General features: G+C 41.4%; 1 protein-coding gene across 1 annotated transcript in view; it reads left to right on the top strand.

The window, feature by feature from the left end:
* The window catches only part of FHIT (fragile histidine triad diadenosine triphosphatase), a 485,898-nt gene that overhangs the window by 277,991 nt on the left and 182,834 nt on the right, over positions 1 to 25,073 (top strand). The window lies entirely within an intron of this gene.

The raw sequence follows: 25,073 nt of genomic DNA, 5'->3' as shown, positions 1-25,073 counted from the left end.
ATTGCAGCATCCTCATCACAGAATCATAGAATGGTCTGGGTTGGAAGGACCTCCAAAGGTTATCTAGTCCAGCCCCCTCTGCAGTAAGCTGGGGCATCCTCAAGTAGACCAGGCTGCCCAGAGCCCTGTTGATCCTCAAGATGACTGCAACACGTTCTTGTGTCAGAATTACAGAAATACATCTGAAAGGGACTTCTGGAGATTGTCTAATCTGTTCTCTGCCCCAGGACAGGATCACCTGTGGCTTTGTCAGCAGTGTGAGGTCCCACAGCCTCTTCAGATAAAGAGTCCTGCTGGGTATCCCCCAACAGAAAGATTTTCCTTTGTCCAGTGGTTCCTTTATGCTTCAGTTTAAACTCATGCTTTCTGACCATCAGACACAGGGAGAAAAGTGTCTCCTCTTTGCAACAGATGCATATATATCTCAAGATTGCTATGCTCCCACATTTTCTTTTTTAGGATCCTGTAGCCCATTAGCAGTGATGTCATTTAGATTTTTGTCTGAAGCCTCCAGCACAGCACCCACCTTAGGCAGAAGACATTTTAAAGAGCTCAGTGGTCAGTGATGTGTGACTGCTCATCAGAAATGAACATCATCGATACAGATATTGTAGATGCTGACCAAAATCTGATAAAAAGAAGAAGAAAAATCCCTTTACTCTTAACTTTATTTATTGTATTCTCCCCATTAAAGATTTAAATGCTCACTTCTAGACAGTATGAAATAAGTAGCTGCCCTCGTTGCAGTTTCCTTGACAAGGGAGATTAAAGATGTGCAAGATCTCTTTAGTTTTGCAATAAAATCTTCCCAAGCTCGTTATGTCCTTTTGTGGACAGTCAATATGTATTGGTTGTTTCAGCTGTGCCAGGCTCCTTTGCCTCCCTTAGCAGACATATGAATTAAGAGAGCCATTTCGCTTTCACTAGTGTGCCTTCACCTCTCCTGCTTACAGGCTATCATGCCTGTTCGCTGTATTGCCACCAAAAATCTTTCCTACCACAAAAAAACAGAAACAGCAGCCTACCGTGTGGAACTCCCTGGAATTTTTACTCTGTATTTGAGTAACTTAATATTTTAACTTGTACCACATCATCTGCTGTATCATTTGCTATATATCCTAGTACGAGCATCAGTGTTTTTCTTTCTATCCTTTTTTTCCTCCCTGGGTGCCAACAGAGGATAATGTGCTGTCCTTGCTGTTCTTGCCTACAGCACAGTAATTTCAATATGCCATTGATCCTTTGGCAGAACAGGAACAGATGACACTCATAAAACAGATCTCTGCATTAGTCCTGAGCCCTTCTCCCACTTCCCTGGCACCAATAAGATTTATTATTCTTCTAAATATCTCCTGGCAGGCTACCAGAATGTTGGAAAAATTATAATAAAGGATTTCAGTCTGAGCACAGACAACATACTTTACTGCTCAAAAAGAGCAGTGAACTATATTCTTCTGCCTGTTAGGGAGAAACACAATGGAGGGATTAAATTACATGTAAGCAAGATGTTACGTGGACCCTAAGGGATGACCAACAGTCGTGACTGAAATAGCCAGCAAACCACTTGCCTAAAGGAGTGTAGTGTCTTTATATTCCCTGATTATTACCAAAGGTCTCATCACACCATCCCCGTGGAGTCAAAGACAATCCACAGAGCCCAAGGGTGACTGTGTGTAGGACAAGTAGATGGTGTGATGTGGTATTTGGTGCTCATCTTCAGCGTCTCTTCTCAGTGCTTTAGCCAAAGGACTTTCTCTTTTCCCCCTGCCGTTACCATGCTGCTCTGTTACTAAGGTTGGATCACTAATTGTTGACAAGACATCATTTATTTTATATTAAGAATATAATAACCAATCCAGGAAGCATCTAGACTTTCTATAGAGATCAAGCAATTAAAAATATTCTTCAAGTCTCTAGAACTCCCAAATGCAGAATCTGGAGTATCCAAAGCAAAATCTAAAGCTTTGGTTGTCAGTTACTTGTATAGATACTGATATAACAAATCTGCCAGTAAATACAGTCCTTCAGAGCTGATATATTGTGGAGCATGCAAAACAATTTTGTAGTCTCTTGAGCCAAAAATATGTCAAACTTTAGAATCTGCAGGTGTTATTTCAATTAGAAGTCAAGGCTGGCATTTGATCCAGTGGATCCTTCGATTCATTCACCATGACCACAAATTTTCTCTTTTGTTTCAGTATCACTGAGGCTAAGTTTAGTAATGCTTTCTTTTTAATCTGTATCTCATCTGCCTCTCTCTCTCTCTCTCAGATGTGTTACCACACATGATATTCAGGACACTAGTTTTTAATTGGGTGGAGACATAGCTGTGATCTAGGGCCGGATCATACTACATTTTTTCCCTTCTGTCTGTAAGTGAGCTCAGTGTTCACCTACAACTATCCCAAATGAAGGGCTGATATAGTGGTCATCAGCCTCAGCAAGGTTCCCCACAATGCACTATAACATTAATAAGTTGCACTCCTGGGTTATTTTCAGTACCACTGATACATTGCTGGGTTAATATATTAATTTTATGGGTAGAATGAACATGAGCCTGCAGTGTGCCCAGGCAGCCAAGAGGGCCAATGGCATCCTGGCCTGCCTCAGGAACAGTGTGGCCAGCAGGAGCAGGGAGGTCATTCTGCCCCTGTACACTGCACTGGTTAGGCCACAACTCGAGTACTGTGTCCAGTTCTGGGCCCCTCAGTTTAGGAAGGATGTTGACTTGCTGGAACAAGTCCAGAGAAGAGCAACAAAGTTGGTGAGGGGTTTGGAACACAGCCCTGTGAGGAGAGGCTGAGGGAGCTGGGGTTGCTTAGCCTGGAGAAGAGGTGGCTCAGGGGTGACCTTATTGCTCTCTACAACTACCTGAAGGGAGGTTGTAGACAGACGGATGTTGGTCTCTTCTCCCAGGCAGCCAGCACCAGAAAAAGAGGACACAGTCTCCGGCTGCGCCAGGGGAGGTTTAGGTTGGATGCTAGGAAAAAGTTCTATACAGAGAGAGTGATTGCCCATTGGAATGGGCTGCCTGGGGAGGTGGTGGAGTTGCCGTCATTGGAGGTGTTCAGGAGACTTGATGGGGTGCTTGGTGCCATGGGTTAGTTGTTTAGGTGGGCTGGATTGGTTGATGGGTTGGATGCGATGATTTTGAAGGTCTCTTCCAACCTGGTTTATTCTATGTATTCTATTCTATTCTATGTATTCTAAGATGAGCTAGGAGATGAGAAAAGCCTCTGCAAATACAAGATGTTGATTCCCACTAAGAAACCTCTTTTGGGTAACAATATTTGAGACTGTAATGTCCTCCCTGCTGAAATAAAATGGTTTTCCTGTTCTCAACTGGTGTGTCTTGAACAGCTGATGTAGCTGGGATTGTTTCTCTGACCAACACCAGCTTGTAGGCCAGAGAGTATCTGGTCTTCTCTGGCTTGTTCAAGAGTGTTCAAGTGTTGCAAAATGCAGGGCACTCTTTTCTGACATTATGAAAGGAGCTAGGAAGTGCAGTACTGTGTGAAATCCAGTAGCGACGAAGTAAGTTTTCAAGAGCCATGCAAATATTGTCACCTTTGTAAAGCAGCCTTCAAGACAAACAAGCATCAGTGAACAAACAGCCAGATGTTTTCTGCACACTGCAGGCTCTGTGACAAATATGATTAATGGTTTGAGCTTTAAAAATTTCCTTCAGTCATGTGTCACTTCAAGGGAAGTCATTGAGGGAACAAGAGTGCTCCTTTCCTTTTCTAATGCTGCTAATTAGAGACTGACTGTAGCTCCTAGTGCTTGGGGCAAGATATATCCCTTTCTTAGAACAGGAGCATTACAACATTTTGCCTACTCACACACCTTCTGTTTGCTTAGAAAATATGAATGTTCTTGAATTGAACATTTATTCAGACTATCCAAGTTACTTGTGGCCCTCTATGCGCTTGTGTTGTCTTCTGGCATAGCCAGAACTTGTGTGAGGAGAGTTTGGGAAGGTCCTTTCCTGATCCACATTTGTGTGTCCTCTAACCTCTGTTGGCAGTCTGAACCCTAAATTGCAAGCTCTCAGTGCAACTATCTGTTCGTGAGTGGAATAATATATAATGGTGTACACATCCTGTCATATGTCTTCTGACATCTTAAATGTGCCTGAGTCACACAGTCAAGTAGCCCAAACAATTCTCAGAGGCTACAGATGCTGAATGTCCCCAAGCTTGCCCTGTGTGGTGTTATCTCCAGCTCTCTCCTCTTCTCCTACCTGCTGACTTCCTTGAAATATCTATGAAAATGTCTCTGAATTTTTATTTTGGAGCTATTCCTAGCTAGGGTTTGTCAGACCCCATTGCCAAAGGCAAAACATTTGGGGATGGGAAAGGTAAGGAAGAGAGGCTGGTGCACAGAGCAAGGGAAAAAGAACAGGTTTATTGTCTGGGCTTTCTCCCCTTAGGAAATCAGGAGTCTACTGCTTTTCCAGAGCATGCACTTAGCAGTAAGATCATACAACAAATTCAGATAAGAATTAACAGTCTAAGGAAGAGACCTTATTTTTGTTCTTTACTATTGGGCAAAAGAAATGGATCTAATACTTTGGGAGGAGGATGCAATTCTGATGGTGCAAGCATTCATTCATGTTTCTCTTGTGAGGTGTGTGATATTGCAGGCAGTATTCAAATCTTCCATATAACTTTTTTTAAAGGAGAAAACCAAACCTCCCTCCATTTTCAACTGATTTCAATGACAATGTGGAACTAACATACAAAGCAGGGAATGTTTTCCAGCTGTGTGGGGGAAAAAAAGTTAGTCAAGGTGTTATTTTTCCTGTGTTGAAAGAACCCCAAATATGTATTTCCACTTCCTTTGGCCTACCCTTTATGAAGAGAACTGATTTTGCTTGATAATATCTGATTAAATTTATAGCATTTCCCAGTATACTGTGTCCACTTCTGGGCCCCTCAGTTTAGGAGAGATGTTGACTTGCTGGACCGTGTCCAGAGAAGGGCAACAAAGCTGGTGAGGGGTTTGGAACACAAGCCCTATGAGGAGAGGCTGAGGGAGCTGGGGATGCTTAGCCTGGAGAAGAGGAGGCTCAGGGGAGACCTTATTGCTCATTACAACTACCTGAAGGGAGATTGTAGACAGGTGGGGGCTGGTCTCTTCTCCCAGGCAACCAGCACCAGAACAAGGGGACACAGTCTCAAGCTGCACCAGGGGATGTTTAGACAGGTTGTTATGAAGAAATTCTTCATAGAGATAGTGATTGCCACATTGGAATGTGCTGCCCAGGGAGGTGGTGGAGTTGCCATCACTGGAGGTATTTAGGAGGAGACTTGATGGGGTGCTTGGTTGCATGGTTTAGTTGTTTAGATGGTGTTGGATGATGGGTTGGACACGATGATCTTGAAGGTCTCTTCCAACCTGGTGTATTCTATTCTATGGAGAAACCTCAGAAGCAACCCAACAGAAGGAGCTTGTGCTTTGATTTGCTAAACTCACCTTCTGTAGTAACAAAATGTAGATTATGGGGCTAATTTAGAGGTTCAAGAGAACAGTGCAGCTACCTCAATTTCTGCAGTTTCTGTCTGCTTTGCTAAGGATCCAGCCTTTCACCTCCCCCAAAAAAATGACTTGGAAAATATTATATCTTTTGTGATATGTTAAAAGTGCATTATGGAAAATATAAGAAAGTAATACAATCTAAAAATAGGCAAAGTTCACAGCTTTTGTTGTCCATCCCTGATACGTCTGCATTTGCCTCTTTGCCAGTTGCTTTCCTGAGACTGCAGTCAACCCGTTTTCCTTGGTGAATATCATTGCAGCTTGTTTACAACAGGTTTGAAATCAGTGGCAGGATGGTATAGAGAGCGTGCTGAAAAGCTTGGCTGTGTACTTTTAAAATGCATGGTAGATATTACCATTTACGATGGAAGGAAATGACAGAATAGAGCAAGGCAACTATGGCACATTAGTCATAGTTACACTCCTTCATTACTGCTTCACATTGAAAAATGCCAACCACTGCACAGCTCACTGAAGTAAGTTCAGGGAGAGCTGCACACATTCAAAGGTCAGAAAAAGGAAAATTATAAACCATATTGTTTTACTGCCTCCACATAATGATTTATTTTTTCTTTGTCTTCCTCTCGATGTTGAAAAGATAGAGAGATTGTGCTAGGGAATGAAATTTTAGAAATTAAATTTACTTGCAGTGCAACAGCTTTTTTTATTTGAGTGGAAAGCTTGTCAAGCAAGGCTGTATTTATAGGCATCCTTTGGGAGCTGTGCCTCACAAGGTGAGATTTGAGAAGCTTTGGAGGCTGATTTCTGGATATGGGGAAGGATAATTTAGCAGAATAGTGAGAGCATTTGCCTCTCCTAACTGCTTAATTTAATTTACCATTTAAAAAAAATTAGCTATAAACCACTTCCATTTTATGTTTTCTGTGATTTCTATATGATGGGATGTTACTATTTTGCAGACTTGTAAACATCCTTTCTATTCTAACAAGTAGAGTGTTACAAAATTCCACTCTTGTTCTGACTTTGGGGGCTTTTTTTAATGTTTCCTCCTCCTTTGTGCACAGTCTGTTGTGTGACTGCATGTCCTGGGACTGCATTTATTTAGAAACCTAAAAACCTATGCATGGTTGTGCTAAGAATATTCATGGGATGAACGTTTATTCGTTCTTTTGTTTATGTGCGGTTCTTCTGGTGCAAATCTTTTAACTTGTAGTGGGTTTCCGTGCAATTTGGTCTAATATTTGTCATATATCAAGAGATTTCTGTTTGTACATAGAAAATGGACTAATATTAATAGACATGTCTTCTCTATTTTGATTAAGACTAGACACAAAGGTAGCCACAGCTTTTGTCATGTTGTCTTGTGCCCAGGTGGCCAAAAAGGCCAATGGCATCCTGGCCTGCATCAGAAATAGCGTGGCCAGCAGGAGCAGGGAAGTCATTCTGCCTCTGTACTCAGCACTGGGTAGGCCACACCTTGAGTCCTGTGTCCAGCTCTGGGCTACTCAATTTAAGAAGGATTTTGAGACAATTGAACGTGTCCAGAGAAGGGCAACAAGGCTGAGGAGAGGTCTGGAGCTCAACCCTGTGAGGAGAGGCTGAGGGATCTAGGGGTGATTAGCCTGGAGAAGAGCAGACTCAAGGGAGATTTTATTGCTCTCTACAACTATTTGAAGGGTAGTTGTAGCCAGGAGGGGGTTGGTCTCTTCTCCCAGGCAACCAGCACCAGAACAAGAGGACACAGTCTCAAGTTGTGCCAGGGGAAGTTTAGGCTCGAGGTGAGGAGAGAGCTCTTCCCAGAAAGAGTAATTGGCCACTGAAATATGCTGCCCAGGAAGGTGGTGGAGTCCCCATCCTTGGAGGTGTTCAAAAAAAGGGTTGGATGTGGGACTTGGAGCTGTAGTTTACTTAATTATGAGTTGTTGGGTGAAAACTTGGACCTGATGATCTCTGAGGTCTTTTCCAACCTGGTTGAGTCTATGATTCTATTGTAGTAATCATAACTGTGGCATGGTCTTGACATCCACTGCTCTGACTGATGTAAAAACCAGAAAATGAAAACATGCTTGCTCATTGACAATATCCTCATAGGATTCTGATACTGAATAGATCAGCAATAATTATTTCAGGGAAAATAACACGGAAAAGAAATGATTTAGGCATTTTGAGAGGTTCCTGTTCAAAACCAGATGGATATATCTTTATAAGGCCATTGTTATTCTAAGTGTGGTTGATTTTTGGATAAATAGCTTTCATCCCATTTTTCTCAAAGTTTAGCTAATTAACAAAACCTCAACTATTTCAAAGCTCTTTGGTGGATTTAACTCAACTGTACTCTGGGTTTTTCAGCCAGGGCCTTTCAGTCCTGAGAGCAAATGTAGAACCCTCTTCAGCAGTGACAAGCTGCGTGCTCTGTGGACATGCAGCTACTTGATGGAGAACAAGATTTAAGTTTAATACTGTTCTCAGAAAAGCCTTTTCTTTTTTTTTTTTTTTTTTTTTTAACCAGTCTTATTCCATTTAATGTTTTTCAAGGTAAGGTGCTAAACTGAAAGAAGAAATATATTCTAGCATGGTACAATTTATTAGCAATATGAACTGAATGGCAGTGTTCTTTTCGTGTAATGCAGTTAGGCACTGAAAAAATAAGAGATTGGGAAAATGCACAAATAAAACATAGTCAAAGGGGGTTTTAGAAGAAAACAAAGTCAAGCCAGTTGTCTTTATGAATCAGAAATATATAGCTAAATTTTTTCATAGACTTTCTTTGACTAATTTTCATTTTAAAATGTAGATCTGTGTTAGGAGATGGTGTAGAGGACCAGTTAGTACCAAAATCTGAGAGAGACTGAAACGAGATGACAAGGAAGCAGGCATACATTTCACATCTTTAGTTGAGAGCATGAAGCCCGTGTGTCTTGTAGCAACATGCTCTCATTTCTGAGATTGCTTTAATTCCTCGTGTAATTTATTCAGCCCTGAGTTTTAATCAGTACACAGTTTGTTGATTCTTATTGTGTGAATTTGTAAAAATAACAAGTAATTGTGTGCTGCATAGTAAGAGGAAGGTATTTTGGTGGATCGATAATGAAGGATTCAGTGATCCTTAGTTAATCCCTAGATATCGATTTTGTGATCTAAATTCATTTTAAGTTGATTTTTTTTCTCAGGCTGTACTGGAGTGCTGTCCTCTGAAATCTTGCTTGCACTCTTCATTTGTTATAGTAATGTGTATTCTGCATTAGAGATATGTCAAATGAATAAAGTAGTTTAAGTGACGTGTGATTGTTGAAGTAGGTGTTTGGCTTGAGGTGGTTGCTGTTTCCTTCTAATCATAATCATGAATTTGCTATGAAGCTTCATCTTTTTATGGTTCAAACAAGGTATAGAGCTTCCAAGAGTTATGTTGCAATTCCTTGTTGCAATTCCTTGTCGCCGGTGTCTGTCAACCATAAATAATTGTGACTGTCTTGATTTTGCTTTACACATCTAGATAGGTTGCCCAGTGGAGCAGAGAATACCAATTTAACACTATTTAGGACAGTATTGTGAAGTATGTCTTGAGCTATGAATTATCACTCGGGAGATGCCAGTGGGAAGCTAAGTTCAAAACGGATGTTCATAAGAATGCGAATTTCTTAACTACGGTTTCTGTGTATTGATCGGTTGGATAAAAATTGAAAAGGTTGCATTTCTTTGTGGCCTTTTAACACAGCACAGGTTTTCCATCTGTGAGAGCTTGTTAGATCCTGAGCTCCTCCTAAAGTCTGCCTGAAAGCAATTAAGAATGAGACAGTTTTAAAATAAAATGAAATATAAGATCTCAAAATGTGGAATGATCAAACTGTTCTTTTAAAAGAAGAAAAATGCTGTCTCAGATTAAAACCAAAATATTGTATTTTGGGGGACATGGACTAAGAAGGGCTGGATACAGGCATGCAGAAAACTTAGGCATTGCTCTTGACAAAAGATAGGTCTCAACATGACTTGAAATGGGCTCTGTGAATTGTACAAGTGCTTCTCAACATAGCTTTCATGGTCATAGCTGTGACTCGCAGTGCTGCTGTACTCAAGGATGCTGAAGCCAACAGCTTTAATTAGTTACAGTGAGTTACCAGTTACCATAAGTTGAGTACAGTTGACTGAATTAACCTGTAGGTATTTAGAAGAGGCAAACAAAAGAAAGGGTGGGGGGGGACAAATGCTTTATATGTCTTTAAGATATGAAATGACTGGATTTCATTACTTTGTCATGCCCTGAGGCATATTAGGTTCCTTATAGAGCAGATAAGAGAACTCCCTTCTTCAGCCTTACTGTCTGAAGTGAGCCTACACCCCAATCACAATGCTGGGACAAGAATGGCAGCAAATATAGGGTGCAACGGTAAAACTGGAGGTGATGCATGCAGCCACAACACATGTGTAGGTTGTTCCTGAGCCAGCACTGGCATGAAGTGGATATGGTTTGTCTCACCATTTGAGTGGATTCATCAGACTTTTTTTTTAATGAGCAGTATCCCTGCAGGGATTCTGAGCAGCACCTCAAGACTAATTGACTGGTAAGGGGATACAAACTTCTTACCTCCAGAAATTTATCAATCTGGAGCTGTTTGACATTTGGCCTCCATGGTATACAGACAAAAGTTTTATTTTGCTTCTTAAGTTGCTTGAAATGAGCAGACACTTGCACTCGAAATGGCTGGATTTTTTTCTTGGAACCATTGCATTTACAGAATTGATTGGTCTAGTTTATGTTGTTGTTGTTACAGTTAGTGAAGTATTAGGTACATATGAGGAAAGAGGTTACTCAGATACACCTTTGAAATATGGAATGTACTATTTAAAATTAGTTTGTCTCATTTATATTCTACAGGATACCCACAGTGGGACTGTCTTGGGAGATTTTATGAGCAGCTGAGCTTTTGTTTGTTATATCCATATTATTTATACTCCCATCTTGTATCACATTATCTGCTTGATCATGTAAAGTCACAAGATTTCTAGAACTATCTAAGATGTTTTCTCTCTTGCCCTTAAAATCAGTGGATACCATTGCCTAGAGTGAATCTATCACTGTTGTTTATCTACTGCTTGAAGCCTGGAGCTGTGCTTTGCTTTAGTTGAAAAAGCTCCAAAGGACCTGACCTGAAACTCATGCAATTCATTGAAAGCCTTTCCAGTGACTTTGGAGAGCTCTCAGCAAATAAGAAGTGTAGTGGAAAATACCCAAATTTTAAAAAAAAAAAAAAAAGAGAGAGAAAGAACCAAATCAAAACCAGTCACCAAATCCATAGACAAGTGCTAAACAAACAGCTCAGTCTGGGATATCAAAAAATCCAGCAGCAGTTAAGAGGCCTGTACTTACTTGCACATGGAGGGAGTCCACTGTGGGGAACAAGTATGGTAAGAGAAATCAAATGTTCAGGGTCAGTCAGGGAACCACAGCAGACCAAGGCATAACTTTTCATTGACAGTTGCCCACTAGACATCTGCTGAGCATTGCTTGTTCAGCCTGATTAAAGAAAACCTGGGGATGATATTTGGCTGTGTATTTCCACGTATATCTAAATATGAGGAAATGATAGAACAAAAGGTTAATTACTTTTTGGCCCACCTCCCATTTTTGTGTAGTCATTCCCTGGCTCTTTGATGTCAGCCTCGAAACCCAATACTCTACTGGGGAGATACAGTAAGTTCTAGACTATTATTGCTGAAAGAGAGCAGTGAGCAATGAAGTGAAATTAAGTGTCATTAAGATTGGTTCTAGAAATTCAGCATCTTACACTGTAAGTTCAAATCCATGCCATGTGCTATCTGTTCACATGTTGTTGGTTCAGTGGTGCTTTCACCAAAACTGGTTTTTGAAAAGGGAGTAAAGAAAAATGTTTAGATAATGAATGTCTCCACATTCAAGCCTGTGAGAAACAAACGTGATGTCACATGTTCTTAACTAGAAGAGCATCCTGTTTACTTCAGTTCTGAATCTGATATCTTGGCATAAAAAGAAATTGCTGTCATGCCAAGGAGAACAGAAATGAAATGAATTGCCTTTCAAATCCTGTCTGGATTTGAAGAGATGGAGATCACAGCCTGCTTTTAGATGTTGTACAGACCTCTAATACTTCAGCAGACTCACCAAGCAGAATTTTTTTGTAAATTCTTTGAACCTACTCAAATCCATTATTAAAATATCACACTGCTTTCACACCTAAAGCCAAACATCCTTCAACACTTCATAAGTTACAGATGATTGAGCCTGGAGTGTATTTTCCCAGTCACCAAAGGCAATTTTGTGCTGGCTTCAAAAGGAATGGGGAGCAAGTCGTGTTCAGGGACACCTGCCTGCTAGTATGCATGTTATGGGAGGGTATCGATCTCTTCTGCTCTGCTCAACGCAAAGTCTAACACCGTTTGAGTCCTAGATATCCTTGGCAGGTGTTAATGTTGCACTGTTTTGGGTTTTCTAATCCTGCTAACTCTTTTACTGTGTAAATTTGTAGCTCATGTAAGAATTTCAACTTTTGCTTGTGGACTTTAAGTTGAATTTTAGAGGTTGTACCTCAGTTCTTTCTTAGAAGCAATGGTGCAGGTTGGTGAGATCAGATGTTGCAGCTCTGAACCTCTGTCTCGGGGAGGAGGAATGCTCTTCCTACTCAAGAGGTTGGATTCATAGGTGGTGAAGCAATCATATACAAGAGCTAGGACAAATGTGCTGTGTGACCACACATTATATTGTCTCTACAGCATATGTATAAGCACAACATAATGTATCTAGCACTAGTATGCTCACCACCACAAAGGAGACACCAAAGAGTTTGTGATGGCTGGGCAGAAAGGAGGGGAATTGTTGACCTCTGTTGTCTCTTCAAAAAGGCTAATGCTCAGTCTTGCCAAGTTGCTGCCTTCTGCTTTTCTGCCTTTTTTTGTTTCTTACCGTTTTATATATTTTCATGTCAGTTTTTTTTCACTTGAGTAGGCAATGATTATCAACTCCAAAATTACATTTTGGTCTTTTTACTGTTTTTGTCTTGCAGCACATTAGTTCATGGTCTCTATCCCAGCTCAGTGATAGCTTTCGCAGTAAATCTGGACCAAGCTCAGCCAGCAGTGTTGCATCACACTAGTTCTTGGGCCACAGGTATTTGAAACCTATCCCTAGGTTACATCTTTGGTGGAAAGAAATATCTGGGTAGTTAGCTGACTGGCTGGCTGTGTCCTGTGAGCCTTCTATGCTGGGCAGAGTGCATTTCTGTCTTGGTAGTTAGAGTATCTCTGGTTAGCTTGCTTCTTTATTGTAAAATAACCAAAACCACCAGGAAATGAGACAGCCTGTAAACACTGAGAAGCTGTAGATGCATTACTGGAGAAGGCTGTGTAGAGTCTAGGAGGGTGCACAAAGCTGAGTTGAGAGTGGAATTAGAGAGGCTTAAATATAAACGGCAGCTTTGCCTGTGGTCGACCTGCCTAGCTCCTTGGATTCTTCCTTTGTGAAATGGGTTTACCAATATATATTACAGAGAGCCAGTGAGGATTATGTGATTAATGTTTCACATGGTATTCTGTGAATGCAAAGTGCCATCTATCTTCTAGATGAAACTGTTAGGAGCAATATATAAACCTGAAGAGTAAAGATGTTATTACAAATGTGGCGTTAGCCCTTATCTTAACATTTTAATTCAAAAAAAATTAAACCTGACTGTGTAAGGATTTGTCTTCTGACCACCGTATTTAAGCAGCACAGATCCTTTTTGCCATGTCATGTTGCAAATTGTTTATGTTTAGAAATAGCACTCCAGTCATGCAACATCTGTCTTGATGACAATTTTCAAATCTTTCCATCAAGTGTGTATCTTTATTTCAAAATGTAAAAACTGTCCCCTGAATGTCAAAAGTTTAACATCTTGTTTCAGAAGAGCTTTGATTTTTGTCTCTTGGGGGTGAAAACAAATTATGGTCTTCTAGAATTTTCCTTAGGAGGAAAACATAATTTTCAACCCTCTCCAGTTCTTTAAAACAGTCAATTAATTGTGATGCCACAACTGCCCTTTCTCCCTGTGACAGAGAGATGTGTCTCTACATGCAGGCGGAGTATGTCCCTAAAAGGTTCTTTCCAAGACACAAGGTAGATCACTTTCAACGCTGCTCAGTGTAGAAGCAACCCAAGTGGGAAGCAGGTCTTTGTTTATGTGCTCACCATATGATACTTTAAAGCCAAAAGAACTGACTGGGAGGCGTAAGAACTGACTGGGAGGAGGGGTTCAAGAGGGGATTGGACGTGGCACTTGGTGCCATGGTCTAGTCATGAGGTCTGTGGTGACAGGTTGGACTTGATGATCTTTGAGGTCTCCTCCAACCTTGGTGATACTGTGATACTGTGAAACCTTCCCTGTACAAGACTGAAGGATACTCAGTTAACAAATGACTGCTTATTGTTGTACACTAAGAATTAGGAAATTTGAAGCTTATTCCATGGTTTTTGTGATGTATTTCCTGGGTGTTATGGTAAACACCAAAGTGTAATTCTGCTCTTGTGGACCTTCACAAAGTTTTATTTGATCACGAATGTTCCACTTATTCTGTAGGTAGATTTCATTATGCTTAAGCAGCTACTTTTAGTACTTCCATGACGGAAAGGAAACCTCCTGAGTAATACCACTGGGCTTGAAGATTCATAATCAGTGTGGAATATTATCATTGTGCATAACTAACTGGGTTTCTGATTGCCTTTTCTGGTTAGAGGCTTTGATTTTAAAATGCTCTCTTTCCATCTAGAGACTCATATATCTAGAAGTATGTTTGACAGCATTTCTAATTTTTTTTTACTATTTTTTTTTTTTAATATGTGCTAAGGAAGGGTAAAGTGACAAGGAGATGCATACTAGAGATGTCAGTTCATAGCATTGTGAACCTGGAATTGCTAATGAAGTCTCTTGTGTGCCTCATAGATGATATGCCAGTGCATTTCAGCTTCAAGAGGATAGAAGTACAAAGCAGGCAAGGGTACCTTCCTTATCACATAAGAGGAGAGGTTAAAAATACAAAAGAGTGAGACTGTAATTCTGAATGGGAGTGTTCTATTATTCATAAAGTATTTTGTTTCTGTAGAGAATCATATTATGATATGACATTCAGATCTTATTACTCTTTGTTGCTGTTGTGCTATGCAGCTGTTCTGCATTAGGGGGCTTCTCCATTTTGCACTGCAGAAAAATCTCTTTTTAGTATTTATTTCTTCTTTTAGGGCGTGGTAAGACACACAAAAAATAGAAACTACACACTTGTGCTTGCTTCAGTTCTAGCTTTTTTTTTTAATATGCATTATTTCTTGCTGAGTCACTAAAAGTGACTCGATGCAAGAATTTGATACTGGAATTGAAGTACAAAAGTAGTAGTAAGAGATATATAAAGAAAAATATATTTCCCTTCAAAGTGCTGATGTGCCATGCATTTATAGCACTCTTCATATGTTGAAGTTATACCAATCTGCATTTTAACTGTGACTCTTCAGGAGCAATCCAAATGTTTTCAATGGCTCCTTTGTATTCAGTGTAATAATTCTTACTATCTCTTCCTAAACGGTATCTCTTTGTGGGGCTTGTGTTCCAAATGGGGCACAGAAATTGCCTCTGTACGGTTGTATGAGGCAGTTGTGGCTTCCAATTAGTAAGAATAGTTCTTCTATAGGAACTTCCATTTTTTGTTTTGTCTTAAGGATATTTGTTTCTTCTCAGTCTGATACCATGATTACCCACTGTGCACTTGGGTATGAATTTGGGTAAGTAATTCTGAATTATAGTGCATTGCAAGTCAGTACCAAAAAAAAGGAAAGATAATAATCTATGGAGATGACTGATTTAGATTTACCTAACAGTCCTCAAGTGGAAAAGACCATACCTGGATACCATTTCCTGAAAGGAAAAAGCAACTCGTTCACAGAATCACAGAATCACCAAAGTTGAAAGAGGCCTCAAAGATCATCAAGTCCAACCCATCACCACAGACCTCATGACTAAACCATGGCACCAAGTGCCACATCCAATCCCCTCTTGAACACCTCCAGGGAGGGACTCCACCACCTCCCTGGGCAGCACATGCCAAAGGCGAACGATTCTCTCTGTGAAGAACTTTCTCTTCACCTTGAGCCTAAACTTCCCCTGGTGCAGCTTGAGACTCTGTCCTCTTGTTCTTGTGCTGGTTGCTTGGGAGAAGAGACCTACCCCTTCCTGGCTACAACCACCTTTCAGGTAGTTGTAGAGAGCAATAAGGTCTCCCCTGAGCCTCCTCTTCTCCAGGCTAAACAATCCCAGCTCCCTCAGCCTCTCCTCGCAGGGCTTGTGCTCAAGGCCTCTCCCCAGCCTCATTGTCCTTCTCTGGACATGTTCAGGTGTCTCAATGTCCTTCTTAAACTGAGTGGCACAGAACTGGACACAGTTCCCCATTACATCAGCTTAGCAAATTCAGTGTGAAGAGTCAAAGGCTGCAATGTGTGTGACTGAGCAAAGACTGGCACAGGAGAAAACAGTAGGTACAGCTGCTTCATGCCACTTAGTTTTTCTGCAGAGAAAACTTCATTTATGATCCCACTAGTAAGCTATTTGCATACAAGCAGGGCAAATCATGCATAAATGCATGATTGTAGATACAAAGTTGTATAGATGATAGAAATAGGAAGTAATAAAAAAGGCAGTTGAGACACCGTAAAACACAGTGTCTTATATATGCAAACACATAGATTATCTGTCCCAAACCTAGGGATTTTGTCATGTAAGCTAAAAACTGTGATCTCTGTGTGACATGAAATAGCCAATACTTACAATTTATCAGGCTACTGGAAGCAGGCACCTTCTTAACATGTGGATTTCCAGCTTGTAATTGGCAGGTTTCAAGAGCAAGAGTTTCTCTTCTGCAGTACAGAAGTCTAATCTTTGAAATAAAAAATATGACTTTGTGAGCAGATGAGAAGGTAGGAAATACAGGAAGCATTTTGGGATGGACACTTGCGCATTTAAGTACTGCAGGTTTGTGAGGATTTTAATGTTCATCAGTGCTTACAGGATCAAAGTCTAAAGTAGTACAGGAAGAGAAATATGCAATTTTCCGAGTCCTTGTGATCTCTATTAATAGCTCCCATCCCTGATGAGTGCAGAGATTTACATAACAGAGGGAAACATACAAGAATCTCTGAATAAGAGCATAACATCTCCAATCTCTAGCCTCTGAGAACTTTATTCCAAAATAACAGGCAGCAGACAAAACAAGGTTTTACTGCATGTGGTGGGCCACAATGCCCTTGTTGTTTGTCACAATGTTTGTTTCTTTCCATCTCCTTGGCTGATAATTGCAATACTCAACCTATGACTTTTAATAAGCTGCTAGTCCCAGGGTTAATAATAGACTGAAGTTCTGTAGATGCTTTGACTTTTGGTGTTTGGAATAAATAATCTGCAATAGAAAATATAGATCAAGACCTCAGAAATCAAATTGGCTAATTTTAGATAGAAACAAGAGCAACAGAGACTGTTATTTACAATTACTATTACTCTTTGCACATTTTATCTCTTTCCTTTTGTTAGATAAATGCCTGTGCAGACAGATATATTTATCAATCGAGACATGTATGTGGTTCCTACAAATATATCTGTCATTCTGCTTGCTCACTCGTGCTTTCTCTGTCTCCCATAAGCTTTATATCCTAGTGATTCAAAATGTAGCTAGGCATCTATGGCAACTTGGTCACTTTAACATTTTGAGGGGTGTAAATCTAATGATTGTCTAAAATTAAAATCATGGGACAAAATAATTGAGGGTGGGGGGAAAAATCACAACCACTTTCAAAGATTCATAATTCCCCAAGTGCTCAATACTTTGGTGGAAATCAGACTTGTTGAAATGTGAGGCAGGAGGGATAGGGATAGAAAGAAAGTCTTGTAGTGTTGTTAGCCCAATTCTGTATGAGAATTTTAGGTTAGGAAATTAAAATGTTTCCGTTAATATATTTACCATGTATCTTGCATTCTGGACTGCACAGATGGTCAGAGTCAAACAAGATGACATTTAACAAATCCAAGTGCCGGGTGCTGCACTTCGGCCACAACAACCCCATGCAGAGCTACAGGCTGGGGTCAGAGTGGCTGGAGAGCTGCCAAACAGAAAGGGACCTGGGGCTGCTGATTGACAGCCACCTAAACATGAGCCAGCAGTGTGCCCAGGTGGCCAAGAAGGCCAATGACATCCTGGCATGCATCAGGAATAGTGTGGCCAGCAGGAGCAGGGAGGTCATTCTGCCCCTGTACTGCCACTGGTTAAGCCACACCTTGAGTCCTGTGTCCAGTTCTGGGCCCTTCAGTTTAAGAAGGACATCGAGACACTTGAACGTGTCCAGAGAAGGGCAACAAGGCTGGGGAGAGGCCTCGAGCACAAGCCCTGCGAGGAGAGGCTGAGGGAGCTGGGATTGTTTAGCCTGGAGAAGAGAAGGCTCAGGGGGAGACCTCATTGCTCTCTACAACTACCTGAAGGGAGGTTGTAGCCAGGAGGGGGTTGGTCTCTTCTCCCAGGCAACCAGCACCAGAACAAGAGGACACAGTCTCAAGCTGCACCAGGGGAAGTCTAGGTTTGAGGTGAGGAGAAAGTTCTTTACTGAGCGAGTTGTTCACCTTTGGCATGTGCTGCCCAGGGAGGTGGTGGAGTCACCGTCCCTGGAGGTGTTCAAGAGGGGATTGGATGTGGCACTTGGTGCCATGGTTTAGTCATGAGGTCTGTGGTGATGGGTTGGACTTGATGATCTTTGAGGTCTCTTCCAACCTTGGTGATTCTGTGAAATATGGTCTTCAAGCAAAAGCCAGCTATGATTTTTCTGTTTGTTTTCAGTTCATACATTTACCATGTATCTTACGTTCTGGAATTTTTTAAAGAGGTGACCATAAATACTGATTCTTAATAAGACTCTGAAAGCTGTGTGATATTTTCAGGAGACTAGAACAAACCTAAATTTGTGCCATTATTTACAAATTGAAAGCTCGATGCTTATGACAAACTAGCAGAGCAGTTGATGTGAGATTTAATTAATAATTCTGAAGAAATGCAAAGAAGGTAATGCTTATCACTAAGTTTGCAGCAAATGGTTCTTATGAGCCTGTCTAGGTGCATTTCTTGAATGTGATTCCACGTTGTGCTGGTAAAGCTGATAATACTGGTGTAAGATTTCCCTGTATCCTTATTACTTTTGGCGCTTTTATCATTTGTCAGGATGAAAGCTCTAGACTATTACTATTCAGCTTTGCAGATGATACAGACCAGGGTGACACAAATAACAGGATGGCTTGCTAACACAAAGCAACCTGGGCACAATACGTAATCTAAGTGTCAGAAATTAGGAGCTGCTCCCAGCATTGGTACTGCCTCTGTAGCTCACACTGTGTACCTGGCTGCTGTCCCGATACACAAGGTTGTAATTCAGCACAGGTTCCTAACACTGCCATCATTTTTGCTTTCTGCTTTCCTTTTGCTCCACTGCAGTTTGCAGAAGACAGGGATTGATGGCTTTTCCATGTCAATGGAGTCTGTCAGGCCTGCATCTGAGGGTCTTTAAAAGCCAAAGGCAGCCTTTTCTTTCTTGATCAGAAAGCAGTTCTAGTGATAAAGCCAGGAACCAGGCAGAGTGCCCTCACAACCATGCATTTCCTGGGGTAATCTTCATTCTATGCTTGCTGGAAACCTAACTATATCACCTCCTGACACACACATACCCTGTAGTTACCCAGCCCTGTATTTCACATGGATCAGCCCTGGTCTCTAGCAGTCATCTAGGCTGAAAAGAAGCATATAATTCCAGGAGACAATTTATCCTGGTTACCTGACACAGCTGCCATAGGACAGGAAAATTGCATTCTAGAGAAGTCTTTCTCTTTCCCCTGAGGACAGGTTTAAACTAGATTTAAACACATTTAAACTACCCTAATATTTAGATGGCTAAAGTTAGGTGAAGTGAGCTCAAGGTACAGGAAGATATGAGTGGGGGGAGTTTATGACTCTCATCCTATTATATTTAAGGCCCAGGGAGAATTTTCCTTGGCTCACCCCACAGCATGTCTTGGATTCAAGAACAGAAGAAATTTTTCTTTTTTAGCATCTTGAGGACTTATGTCTGCAGAAAGCTAGTTACTACATCTTTAAACAACAGCTCTCCTTTCCTTTCCTTTCCTTCCCCTGTCCTCGGTAAAAGAAGCAGGTTTGCCATTCTGACTGCTACTGGGCAAGTTTGCAGTAGCTCTTGACCATTTCACTGACCACAAGAGCAACATAATCTGAGAAGAATCTGTCTTGCCCAACAGATGCCTATAACAGTTCCTAAAGAATATTGCTCAACGGGGATGTCTAAAGAAGATATAAAAGATAGTTTACCTACTTCTAAAGCTTTAAGTTGCTTTCAAGTAGTGTCTAAAATTCACTGAAAGGTAACAGGTTTTAGGATTAACTTTTGGGATCCTGAGGAAGTGGCAAGGCAACCTGTTTTTATTCTAGTCATAGTTAGGCAACTGACTACTTCAAATGCCTGCCCACACACATAGGGCTTTACTCCAGAGTAACTGCTGGTCATGGTAAAGGCACTACACACATCTATGTATTCATAGCATCAGGAACATGGAGACTCAGATCCAAATAAAGTAACTAGGAGCCTTTGACGGGGAACTGTACTTGCAAGTTATAATTTTCTCTCTGTTCTGATCCCCATGCAATTTATTCTGAAGTCATTATGTAAAGAAACTACAAGCTTTCTGTCAGAAAGGCAGCTGTGAGGAGCATTCATTAGAACAGCAGAAAAAGCAATGACACCAAGGGTATTTGCCTGCCCTCCTCCTTTCCTCCCACAGAGAGCAGGAGCAAGTGTGCCTGTGGCTGGTTCTTACCTTACACCACTGCAAAGAGGATTCTTTGAAAGTCTTCTGCAGAGAGTATGCAGGTAAAAGTTAACTGAATGTGCTGTGTAACACGGGATGCTGGACTCTGGTGTTTATTCTGCAAACACAGAAGCACCTGGTAAGAAGCAGCTAATTGGTGGAGCACTGGCAGCCAAACTAGGAATGCTCTGGCCACTATTATGGATGGTGCCAGGCCCTGCTGCATGGATGCACAGCCTTTGACATGGCAGGCTTTGGTGAACTTCTGACTGCTAATCTTTTGTAACAAACATCACAGCCTTTCTGAGTGGGGCAGTTGAGTATTTTGCAAGATGTCACTGTGGAGTGGCAATTCCTGCAGTTAATTCCTTTTGTCCTAGACTTTCTGCTGTGGACTCACAGGAGCTGCATTTCCTGCATTGAGTGGGGAGCTGCAAAAATGAGCTGCTGTTGGGGGGTAGCGAGTGATCTACACTCCTGTGTAACTGGATAGAAGCAAGGATGAGTGAGTAGCTCACTGGTTTGCAAATCAAGGCAAGACCATGGCAAGATGGAGACTCAGTGATCCCACATATGGAGGGAGGGATGTCAGTGTGTTGGGGGGGGTTCCAGATCTCACTGCTAAGCAGTAATTTTCTTTTCTTGAGCATAGGCTAAGCTTTATATATTCACTGAGGATAGATAGTGAATGCTTATACAGCTAACTGCAAATCATCTGATACATGGTAGCTTCGTACCCACAGCAGTCATTCCAGTTGCGGTAGAGATTGCAATTACTTGCTCTTTCTACGTTATAGAAATCTAAACAATAAGCAAATATTGTGTGGGTCAGGGTATAAACTTTTTTCTTTTAATGTTTAGTCAGCCTTTGGTGGTTGGTAGTCAGAAAATGCAAGTAGCAGTCAGGTAGAGAGGTGGCAAGTTATGCTGCCCTAGAGCCATGTAGACTTATGTGAAAATGTCCTACTTATGCAAATGGATCATAAAAAAGGCCAGAGTCTGGCCTCCGGCACATTTAATAGCATTCTTAGACTTTGCCAGGCAAGTGTTGCTTCCTGCTTCATGCTCTTGATAGATGGAAAGTTACTGCTAATGCATTTTTAACTCTCAGTATTGTAGTGAAAATGTCACCGACTGAAATGCATTTTCTCCTCCACGCACGTTGGCTCCCTTAACACGTCAAATGCTGCTAAGTAGATAAAAGGTGTGTCTACAATGAGATGAATCTGCTCATATCATCCTGCTTATGGACTCAGCTCTTGAAGTGGCCAGTATTTCTGATGCCAGGTGATCCATCGTGATGCAGATCCTCAGTTGTTCCAGAGCTCAGCTTGGCTCTTTGAGAGCTAGAGGTGCCAAAGTCTGAAAACAATGTGACTCCAGGCTGATCACAGGCTCCCCAGACTCCTCCAAATTGCACACAGTGTCAGTGAACCAGGCTGGACTTGGGGGGGTTAAGCAACAGCACAGTGATGCGCATAGCAGAAGCCTTTAGAGATAGATATCTACTGCCTTGGAGCTTCTGCAGCTGTGACACCAATCAGCACGACCACAGGACCACTTGCCACAGCAGTGTGACATTCTATGGCTCCATTTCAGTGGGTGTTCAGGGCAAGCACGCTGTCCACTCCAGTTCCATAGGTCTGTGCGGCCTCACGGGGCCCTGGTGTGCCCAGGGAGCCACACTGTTCTCTATTTTCTCCCTGATGAGCTCACACTGGGTGTAAGTGCCTGGGATCTGTGCCTGTATGCTGCCTTCTGCATTCTGTATGCTCTGCTCAGTGTGCCTGACTTTAGGAAAATGTGGGCCTTGCTATTCGAGGCAGCCAAACATGTTTCTAAATGCATTTCCTATTAAAGATCTCCATGGAAATTATTTAAGAGCCTGTCCATCAAAGCCCTGTTTATCTCCTTTCTCAGGCAAGTGTTACAGTTGGATATTTCTGCCTACCTGTGATCTGACGTATTTTCTGCAGTCTGCCCTTTTTCTGCTTAAGTCCTCACTTGTGTATCACTTATGAAAATGTTTCACTTATGAAAATCAGGCCCTTATGTCCCTGGTTTAGGGCAGACATTGTTCTGCAGACATTCCCAGCTTCACAGCAGTACCTGTTTTTGATTTAGCTGGAGCACAGCCTGTCTAATCTACTGGGTTGTGCTGTCATGCAGGGGCCTTGTGGGGAGCAACTGTGGGGAAAGAAGGCAGCTGATGTGTAAATATTCAAACTTAAGCATTCACTGAAGCATTTTCTTGACTCAGAGCCCTCATATCTCAGTGTATGTGATCTGTGTGCCCAAGCTGTGCCAGCCAAATATTTACTATTACTCTGCTGCTGCTTGGAAAATGTAGAGAATTCACACCGCTTACAAAAAGTAGCATTTTTCAGAACAATAGTCACTGAAAGTTGTGCTCTTTTAGTGCAATTGTACATTGTGTCCTGTTATAACTGGGGTTCAGCTCAGAGAACATTTTCTCAGTAGCCTCATGTCGGTTGAATAATTCACCTATGAAGGATATTCTGAACTAAACTCAACTTTAATTAGAGGACACAGTCTCAAGCTGCACCAGGGGAAGTTTAGACTCGAGGTGAGGAGAAAGTTCTTCACTGAGAGAGTTGTTAGCCATTGGAATAATCTGCCCAGGGAGGTGGTGGAGTCGCTGTCCCTGGAGGTGTTCAACAGGGGACTGGATGTGGCACTTGGTGCCATGGTCTAGTAGGCACGAGGTCTGCGGTGACAGGTTGGACTTGGTGATCTTTGAGGTCTTTTCTAACCTTGTTGATTCTGTGATTCTAATACCAGCCAATTTATGAGCCTTTCATGAAAGCAAACTTCCAAGGTTTCACTGTTTTAAAATTAAAATGATTTGCCTTTCTAGTTACTGTTCTCAAATATCTTTCTTCTGCTCTTTTAGCTTCCTTTGTTTAGGCATATAATACAGAGTCACATAATGTGTTTCTGGCATTTTTATCTGATATAAATAGCCAAAGTTTGGCTCTGATTTGCTTTCTTGCAGTATTAAAATGAGCCCACATGGTTAGAGTTTACTTTGCACCCATTACTTTGTTTTTCAGTCATCTGCAGCCTGTTTTGCTGAGTTAGGCTATGACAGATTTTTAGCACAGTTTCCTTAGGAAATGATGTTTATTTGCTCGTCCTGTATATCTCTATTTTGAACATGTGTTTTATTCTTTGTTCTTTCGTGTTATCCTTTGTTCTTCTTTGTTCCTTTCCCATCTGCCCTGCATGGTTTTTGAGCAAGGACTATTTCTGACAGTCTGTGCAGGACCTAGAACCTCGCCTCTAGTTTTGGTCTTGAGGCCTGAAGGGATTTGTATTTTATAGTGCTGATAAAAAAAACCCACAAATGAACAACAAACAACAGCAACAACAAAACCCCAAACTAACCAACCAGACAAAAGAACCCCACCAACCAAAACAAACAAAAATCTCCCAAACCAACACCAACAACCAACAAACAAATGATGTTGATTATGAACCATTTTGTTTACCTTCAAACCAAGGCAAACCACCTCTGAAAGGGAAGTGGTCTCAAGTATTGAGATGAGAAGGAGGATGTTATGTTCTTAGAGGTTCTCTTCCCTGCAGGAGCTATCTCTGTCTGTCCTCCTTCATTTCCTCTGTTCTCCCAAGCTTACTGCAATAAACCTGTGTTCTTATGAATAGAGACCAGCACAGGGGGAACTCGAGTCAGATTTTGCAACAACTAGAACAGCAAAGGCCAGCCATCATTGAAATGTGATCCAGGGGAGAGAGCCTGCTCTTTTTGAAGCCTTTCTTGAATTTGCTATTAAACCAGATTTGAGGGAATTCTTTCTTACTACAAGGGAAAAGATCATTTTAGTAGTCTTTAAAGCAAGTCCTGGTTCCCTTGGCCTGTAATTCCACAATAATCAGTACTTTGGAGGAGGGTCTAACCTTTAAGTGAAACCGAGCCTGCAGTAATTTTTAGGAGCAGTGCATACCCACTGAATTGTGAAAAGTACAGGGATTACTATATAGGTCTTAAACCTTAGGGAAACACTTTGGAGTTGTATAGGCAGCTTAATCTAATCTAAAGGGTGAGCATGGTTCTAAATGTATTTTCTAGTGAGCTCTGTACTCCGCGAAGCAATAGAGAAAATTGCTTGACCAACTAATGGGATTAGCCAACCACATTCAAAGGACTACAGTCCACTGTGGAGTAGCTAATCGAGTAAGATGGATCTTTCTAATATTCATTGCTTTAATTTTAATGTTTTATTAAGTATGAAAGGCTCAGTGGCTGCTTGGAAGAGAGCTGGAAGGTCTCCTGAGGGAGGGCTTGTTTAGGGTATATAATAAACCAGAAAAACAGTAAAAAAGACGGAGAAGAAAAAGTCTGGAGAGCTTCTGCTGCACTAGGAGTGTTTGTGCATCTGCACATCTTACTCAGCTAGACAGCATTATCTTTTACTGTGATGGTGTCATTCACAGAATGTGACTTAAGAAGGTTTCTGGAAACAGTAACTGTTATTGGAATAATCTCAAAATAGAGCTGCTTTTGCTTATTTGCAACTTTTGTATTGCTGAGGAAAAGACATCGTATGCAAGGACCACAAACTGAAACTTCCTGAATGATTCTGGCAGCGTTAGGAGTAGCAGTCTGGTTCTCTTTACCCTTTCTTCCTCTCC

Source organism: Dryobates pubescens, chromosome 1 (genome assembly GCF_014839835.1).
Source record: "Dryobates pubescens isolate bDryPub1 chromosome 1, bDryPub1.pri, whole genome shotgun sequence".
NCBI lineage: Eukaryota > Metazoa > Chordata > Aves > Piciformes > Picidae > Dryobates > Dryobates pubescens.
The sequence above is the reverse complement of the archived record's forward strand: the minus strand, read 5'-3'. Positions and strand labels throughout refer to the sequence as shown.